We start from the raw sequence: 8,576 nt of genomic DNA, 5'->3' as shown, positions 1-8,576 counted from the left end.
TATGCATTTATTTTGTAATGGATGAGTTTTGGTGGTTTGTGCTTTCGAAAATTGGTCATTTAAAATTCATGTGTAATGTCATCTGTAGTATTTTCATATTATTTTGATGTCTGCTGGGCCTATAGTATTGTCCTCATTTTATTCTTGTTGTTGGTAATCTATATTTTATGTATTTTTATTTCTCAGTTGTCTTGGAAGTTTGTGTTATTCTTTCCAAAAAATAAGGTTTTTGTTATTTTCTATTCTGTTCTGGTTTTTAATTTTATTAATTTCTGCTCTTTTTATTTTACTTCTGCTTATGTTAATATTGCTTTGCCATTCTAATTTTAGTTCTTGGAGGAAGAAGCTTAGGTTATTGATTTTATACTTTTCCTCTTATCTAATGTATTCGGTTCTGTAAATTTATCTCTTGGCACTGCTTTAGTTGAAGTTCACAAATTTTAATATGTATTTCTAATTGAATCTTATTCCCAGTTTCATTATGAATTATATTCTTTATTTCATTTTCAGATTATTCATTGCTTATATGTAAAAGATAATTGTTTTGTTTACTTATCTTCTGCCACCTTGTTGTAGTTGCTTATTAATCCTAATAACTTTTTGTGGATTTTTAAAAAATAGTCTACAAACAAGATCATGTCATTTGCCAGTGAATACTGTTTTACTTCTTAATTCTCATTCTGGGTGCCTTTTATTTCTTTTGCTTCTTTTTTTTTTTTTTTTTTTTTTTTTTTTTTGAGACGTTGAGACGGAGTCTCGCTCTGTCGCCCAGGCTGGATGGAGTGGCACAATCTCGGCTCACTGCAAGCTCCGCCTCCTGGGTTCACGCCATTCTCCCGCCTCAGCCTCCCGAGTAGCTGGCACCACAGGCGCCTGCCACCACGCCAGGCTAATTTTTTGTATTTTTAGTATAGACAGGGTTTCACCGTGTTAGCCAGGATGGTCTCGATCTCCTGACCTCATGATCCGCCTGCCTCAGCCTCTCAAAGTGCTGGGATTACAGGCCTGAGCCACCGCGCCTGGCCTCTTTCGCTTCTCTTATTGCATGCAGTGTTTCTTCCAGTACTAAGTTTAATAGGAATGCAGAGAGCAAATATCTTCACCTTTTTACTGATTTATGGGAAAGGCATTCAATCTTTCACCATTGAGTATATTTGCTTTTTATTTTTTGTAAGAGCCCTTTATGTCAAGGATGTTCTCTTCTATTCCAACTGTCAAGAATGTCTTTAAAAAAAATTTGTTTGTTTTTAAATCATGAATTGATATTTCATTTTGTCAAATGCTTTCTCTTTATCTATTGAGATGATTAAGGCCATTTTTTTCTTTACTGTATTAATATGGTATACTACATAACTCATTTTCTGATGTTAAACTAATCTTGCATTTCTGGGATAAGTTCTAATTAGTCATACTGATAATCCTTTTTGTATATCATTAAATTTTGTTCACAGAAATTTTGTTGAATATTTTTGTCTACATTTAATAGAGTTATTTGTCATTTTCTTTTATTGTAACGATTATCTGCTTTTTGTATAAGGGTAATACTGTTGTCATTGAATTAACTGAGAAGTGTATCTCATTTTTATTCTGAAAAAGATTGTGAAGTATTGCAATGTGTGGAGTATTGCATTATTTCTTCTTTAAATGTTTGCTAAAGTTTGCTAGTGTAACCACCTTGGCCTGAGTTTTTCTTGGTGGGAAGTTTTTTGGTTACTAATTCAATTTCTTTACCTCTGTTGTAGCTTTTTAAGGCAGTCTAACATGTATACTTTGGTATCTCATTGTGGTTTTAACTTGCATTTCTCTAATAGATTATAATGTAGATCATCTACTCATGTAATTATTTGCCATCACATATCTTTCTGATGCAGTGTCTGTTCACATATTTGGTCCATTGTTTATTTTTCTTATTGATGTGCTTTGATAATTGTTTCTATAGTTTAGATACAAGTCCTTTGTCAGAAATATTGTATTAGTACATTTTCGCACTGCTATAACGAAATACCTGAGACTAGCTAATTTATAAAGGGAAGAGATTTAATTGACTCACAGTTCCACATGGCTGGGAGGCCTCAGGCAACTTACAATCATGGAGGAAGGTGAAGGGGAAGCAGGCACCTTTTTCAAAAGGTGGCAGGAGGGAGTGAGAGCAAAGGAATAAAAACTGCCATGTAGAAAACTATCAGATCTCGTGAGAACTCACTCATTCTCATGAGAAAAGCATGAGGAAAACCATGCACATGATCCAATTATCTCCCACCAGGTCTCTCCCTCAACACCTGGAGATTATAATTTAAGGTGAGATTTGGGTGGCAACACAAAGCCTAACCGTATCATTTCACCCGTGGGCCCTCCCAAAATCTCATGTCCCTTTCACATTTCAAAACCAATCATGCCTTCCCAACAGTCCCCCAACATCTTAATTCATTCCAGCATTAACACAAAAGTCCACAGTCCAAAGTCTCATCTGAGAGAAGGCAATTCCTTGCCACCTATGAGGATGTAAAATCAAAAACAAGTTAGTTGCTTCCTAGATACAATGGGGGTATGGGCATTGGGTAAATTCTTCTATTCCAAATGGGAGAAATTGACCAAAACAAAGGAGCTACAGGCCCCATGCAAATCCAAAATCCTGTGGGGCAGTCATTAAAATGTAAAGCTCCGAAATGATCTCCTTTGACTCCACTTCACATTCAGGGGCATGCTGATGCAAGGGTTGGGCTCCCATGGCCTCGTGCAATTTCTTCACAGGCTGGCATTGAGTACCTGTGGCTTTTCCAGATGCACAGTGCAAGCTGTCAGTGGATCTACCATTCCGGGGTCTGGAGGATGGTGGCCCTCTTCTCACTGTTCCACTAGGCAGTGCCTCAGTGGGAACTGTATATGGGTGCTCCAACCCCACATTCCTTTTCTGCACTGCCCTGACAGAGGTTATCCATGATCATATCAGCAGTAGACTTCTGCCTGGACATCCAGGCATTTCCACACATGCTCTGAAATCTAGGCTGAAGTTTCCCAACTTCAATTCTTGAGTTCTGTGCACCCACAGGCCCAACACCATGTGGAAGCCACCAAGACTTGGGGCTCTTACCCTCTGCAGCAATGGCAAGGGCTGTACCTTGGCCTCTTTTAGCCATGGCTGGACGTGGAGCAGCTGGGACAGAAAGCACCAAGTCCTGAGGCTGCACAAAGTGGAAGTCCCTGGGCCTGGCCCATGAAATCTTTTTTCCTTCCTAGGCCTCTGGGCTTGTGATGAGAGGAGGGATGCTGTGAAGGTCTCCGACATACCCTGGAGACATTTTTCACATTGCCTTGAAAATTAACATTTGGCTCCTTGTTACTTATCGAAATTTCTGCAGCCAACTTGAATTTCTCCCTAGAAAATGGGTTTTTCTTTAAAACATCATGATTGGGCTGCATATTTTCCAAACTTCTATTCTCTGCTTCCTCTTGAATGCTTTGCCACTTAGGTATTTCTTCTGCCAGATACCCTAAATGATCTCTCTCAAATGTAAAGTTACACAGATCTCTAGGGCAGGGGCAAAATGTCACCAGTCTCCTTGCTAAAGCATAGCAAGAGTGTCCTTTGCTCCAATTTCCAATAAGTTTCTCATCTCTATCTGAGACTACCTCACCCCAGACTTCATTGTCCATACTATCAGCATTTTGGTCAAAAGCATTCAACAAGTCTCTAGGAAGTTCCAGACTTTCCCACATTTCCCTGTCTTCTGAGCCTTCCAAACTGTTCCAACCTCTGCCCACTACTCAGAGCCAGAATCACTTTCACATTTTTGTGTATCTTTATAGCAATACCCCACTCTCTGTAGTACTAATTTAATGTATTAATTAGCTTTTGCACTGCTATAAAGAAATACCTGAGACTGGGTAATTTATAAAGGAAAGAGGTTTAATTCACTCCCAGTTCTGAATGGCTGGGGGAGGCCTCAGGAAAATTAGAATCATGGCAGAAGCTGAGGGGGAAGCAGGTACCTTCTTCACAAGGCCACAGGAGGGAATGAGAGCAAGGCAGGAAAAATTGCCACTGATAAAACCATCAGATCTCATGAGAATTCACGCACTATCATGAGAACAGCATGGGAAAAACCACTCCCATGTTCCAATCACCTCCCACCAAGTCTCTCCCTCAACAACCGGGGATAACAATTTATCAAGATGAGATTTGGGTGGAGACACAAAGCCTAACCATATCAACTATAATTTCCAAATATTTTTCTCAGAGTGTGTCTTTGCCTTTTCTTTCTCTAAACAGTTATCTTTCACTATGCCAAAATTTGTAATTTTAATGAAATCCAATCAATTTTTTTCTTTTATTCATCATGCTTTTGGTGTCATATCTAAAACTCTTTGCCCAACTAAAGTCACACAGATATATCTATATCTACATACAGATATAGATATAGATATTCTTTGAGATGGAGTCTTGCTCTGTCACCAGGCGGGAGTGCAGTGGCACAATCTCAGCTCACAGCAACCTCCGCCTCCCGGGTTCATGTGATTCCGCTGCCTCAGCCTCCCAAGTAGCTGGGATTACAGGCATGTGCCACCACACCTGGCTAATTTTTTGTATTTTAGTAGAGACACGGTTTTACCATGTTGGCCAAGATGGTCTCGATCTCCTGACCTCGTGATCCACTCGCCTTAGCCTCCCAAAGTGCTGTGATTACAGGCGCAAGCCACCACGCCTGGCCTGAAGTCACACATATATATTTCTGTCTTTTTTTCTAGCGATTTTATAGTTTTAGATTTTATATTTAGTTTTATAATCTGTTTTAAGGCTTTGTGTCTAAGATGAGAGATATAGGCTAAGATTCTCTTTATTGGCATTGAGATGATGAATTATTCATTTTTTCTTCATTGAATTGCCTTTTCATGTTTGTTCATGTGAGCTTGCTGTATTTGTATAGGGCAGGTTTTTGTTTCTGTATTCAGTTCCACTGACTGATGTGTCTATTCTTTTCAGAATTTATTTACTGTTTTTTAATATGGGATAGTGCTATGTTGTCCAGGCCAGTCTTCAACTCTTGGGCTCAAGTGATTCTCTCACCTCAGCATCCTGAATAGCTGGGATTATATGTTCAAGCCACCATGTTTGGCTCAGTGCGTACATGCTTTAGCCAATACCTACTGCCATGATTACTATATTTTTATGATAAGTCATGAAATTGGGTAATGTGAGTCCTCCAATTTTGTGGGTTTTTTTCTCAAAATTATTTTGTCTACTCTCATTCCTTGTCATTTTTCTAATCCCCTTGCTCTTTCTATATATACATATGTATTAGAAATAGTTTATCAACATCTACCAAAATAATTCTAGAAATTTGATTGTGATTGCATTAAATCTATGAATTCTTTTATTTTTCTTACTCAGAGGTTTCCAGCACACTTAATTTTGCAGACCACTGGTTTGTAGCTTTCGAGGACCAACATCTGTATCAATTCCTATAAAATGTCCAATCAATTTCAGTTCCGTAGCAGGCTCTTCCATACTGCACACCATACTTATGGCTGGAGGTCCAGTTACACATGCATGAAGGCTGCCCTGCCCGCTGGTTCCTGGAGGAGGGCGCGTCTGAGTTCAAGCCTCTTCCAGGAGTTTGATCTTCCCAGGGGTCATTTCCTTTGGCAAGAAGTCAGTTTACATGTGTGGCTTTGGTGCCTGTGAGCAGGAAGCACCAGAAACGTGCAGGATGTTCTGCTTTTTCTCTCATGAAGATGGGCACTTGAGGATCCAGTGCCCTTGTGCTTAATGACAGGAATCCCTCCTCATTGCTTAGTAGGTTAAAATATAAGGAAGCCTCCACTTTACGAAACACAGAGAACACCTTTTTAGATTGCCTATTTATTCTAGAACTACAAAATTTAATTCAAGAAAATATAGGTCCCATGAAAGACTTAAAAGTTTTATAAAACTAAAATCTAGTTTTTCCCGATAAATTGTACTTTAGGCAAAACCCTCCCAACGCTTCTAAAATAATACTAAAAGGGGCATCTGAATATATAAGAGCAATTTAAAAAATTAAATATTTATTTGAATAACAAGTTTAAGTTCGAGCTGCAATGTTGGCAATGCAGGTTTTTAACACAGATCACAAAAAGCGTGCACAAAAAAGTACTGGGGCAAAGGACAAAATAACGCTAAGAATTAGGCTAAATAGCTGCTGATTTTAACAAAAGGCCTGAAATCACTATACAAAATATAAAATGTATGAAACACTACCATCCACAGAACAGTCTTTATTATTGATTATATTTAAAAATTATTTGCATAATTATATATTGAATTGTAAATGAGTATTATACATGAACCTCCATTCGGAAGGCAATTCCTTGTAGCACTATAGAACATCTAATTATATTGCAAAAAGCATCCTTTTTTGCTGTCGATAAAACAGTTAATGGTATTACTGTATCTATCAGGAAGGCTACAAAAAAAGAAATAAGATTTCTTTTTTGTCTTCAAAGTGTTTTCCATGCAGTGAAGCACTTGCTGTGTTAAACTGAATGCACTACTGGAGAATGTTCTGGGTCCGAGATGCTCTTGAGAGACAAGACTAGGCTTTTCAAATCAAACACTCAAAGGAATCATGCAACCTTCTAAGGACTGGGATACCGTCATGTGCCACTTACCAATGCTGTCTCTCCAGAAAACCATTGAAGACGCTTAAAAAACACATCAGACTTCTATGATAAATATACATAAAATGAAGACACCAACTGCTATTTGACACGACTACTGGTAATGTCTGTGCTATGTGAGAGCACCTTTAAAAAGAACCTATGCAGCAAGAGCTAAGTGTCTAAAGATTCAAAATGAATCAACAGTATTGGATAACAATATAATTCTCAACTCAGAAGCTGCCTCAAGATTAGGTGCATCTTCAGTTAATGTAACAGGAAAAGAAGGCAATGGATTTTATTTTATTAATTGTATCCACTTACAAACCGACCTAAGGTCACCCCGATGTGTAGACACAATGAGATTTTTGTTGTGCATAGTCTTTAATTGAAGTGATAAGGGAAATAGATCTATTTAAAAACAAAACCAAACAGCTATTTCTGTCTAGATTAAGAGGTGGCCCCGGGTGTGGGATTCACATTTTGAGTGGCCACTTGTGGTGCGACCTCGATGATCCGGGGTTTGTCTATGATTCTCGCTGTGCGGTTGCCCTTCTCTACAATCCCAATAATCCATGCTTGGTGGCCTTCACCATATTTGGGGGACTTTATCTCTGCACAGAACCGAGATGCTTGCTCACGTGGTAAACAGATCAGAAGGCCGCCTGAAGCCTCCGGGCAGGTCCCGTGCATGAGGCCGAACATGTTTCCGCAGGCCTTGCTCACCGCAGCCATCTTGGCCAGCACCGGGAGGTTGTGAATTACAAACGACACCTCGTTCCTCTGCTGCTTGGCCAGGTTCTACGCATGGCCCAAAATCCCGAAGCCCGTGATGTCAGTGGCGGCGTGGGCATTGAACGTGTGCATGAGTCCTGCAGCTGTCCTGTTGAGCCTCGCCATGTTCATCATCGCCTCCTGGTAGGCCAGCTCTACATCTTCTTGGGTGACCACTAGTTTAATCTTATTCCATTTCTCAGGAATATCCAGCCACTGGTGCACAGCCACTGCCACCTGTGTCCCCAGGGGTTTTGTCAACACCAGCACGTCCCCTGGCACTGCATTGTCTGGCATGATAAATTCATTGGGCTGGCAGACAGTGGTAGCGACTCCTCCCAGGACAATCCAGGGGTTTAGTACTGTTTGGCCGCCCATTACAGACGTTCCTGCTTCCTCAGCTGGGTCTTTAAAACCTCGGATAATCAGAGGCATCACTTTATCCCTTTCCCTGTCGGTCATTTTATTACTGACTCCAAGGAGCATCAGCATATTGTCACATTCCGTGACCCCCATTGCATAGAGGTCACTGAGGACATTGGCACATGCTATCCTGCCCATCATGTAAGGGTCGTCTACGATCGGGTAAATGTAATCTGTGGTTTGAACCAAGGAAAGCACACCGTGCCTCAAAGGAATGACGCAAGTATCCATTCCAATGCCAAGCCTTGGCATAACGGCTCCCAGAAACTGCTCATCTTCTTGGAAGTAGTTCTCCTGTAAAGATTCCAGCAATTTTTGCAGGACATCTTGGGGCACTTTGCAGCCTGTGCCCTTCAGTTCAGTGAATCTGGTTAGCCGGAAGCTTTTGTCCAATTCGTAACTTTCCGAGTTAAAGGACTCCCGCGTAGACATGGTTCTTGGGTCCCGCTCTCCTCACAGCTCAGCCCCTCCCCTCCCTCTGCGGGTTGGCTGGGTTCTTCATGGATCCACCCGCTCGCTTTGCGCCCTCCGCCTCCTCCTGAAAACGGGCTGCGGGCCGCTCCCACAATGCACCGGGCGCGGCCGGGCTCCCTTAAGCGTCGCCTGAATGAAAATGCCGCGCCCGGCGGCGGCGGGGGCCCGGGCCCGCGCCTGGGCGCCGCGGGGGTTCGCCTGCCTCAGAGCGGCCCTGCGGGAGCGGGCCGCTGCGCTCCCGCCGGCTGGGCGCGCGGGGTATGAATTCT

At 41.4% G+C, this 8,576-nt stretch overlaps 1 pseudogene across 1 annotated transcript; it reads right to left on the bottom strand.

Annotated features, from left to right (window-relative positions):
• Positions 1-7,112: 7,112 nt before the first annotated feature.
• LOC100588860 lies at positions 7,113-8,358 on the bottom strand (annotated as a pseudogene). Its single transcript, XR_004028188.1, has one exon. The product of XR_004028188.1 is annotated as a selenide, water dikinase 1 pseudogene (transcript).
• Between the last annotated feature and the right edge of the window lie 218 nt (positions 8,359-8,576).

This window comes from Nomascus leucogenys, chromosome 3, assembly GCF_006542625.1.
Source record: "Nomascus leucogenys isolate Asia chromosome 3, Asia_NLE_v1, whole genome shotgun sequence".
Classification (NCBI taxonomy): domain Eukaryota; kingdom Metazoa; phylum Chordata; class Mammalia; order Primates; family Hylobatidae; genus Nomascus; species Nomascus leucogenys.
Note: the sequence above shows the minus strand (reverse complement) of the source record. Positions and strands in the feature narration are given on the sequence as shown.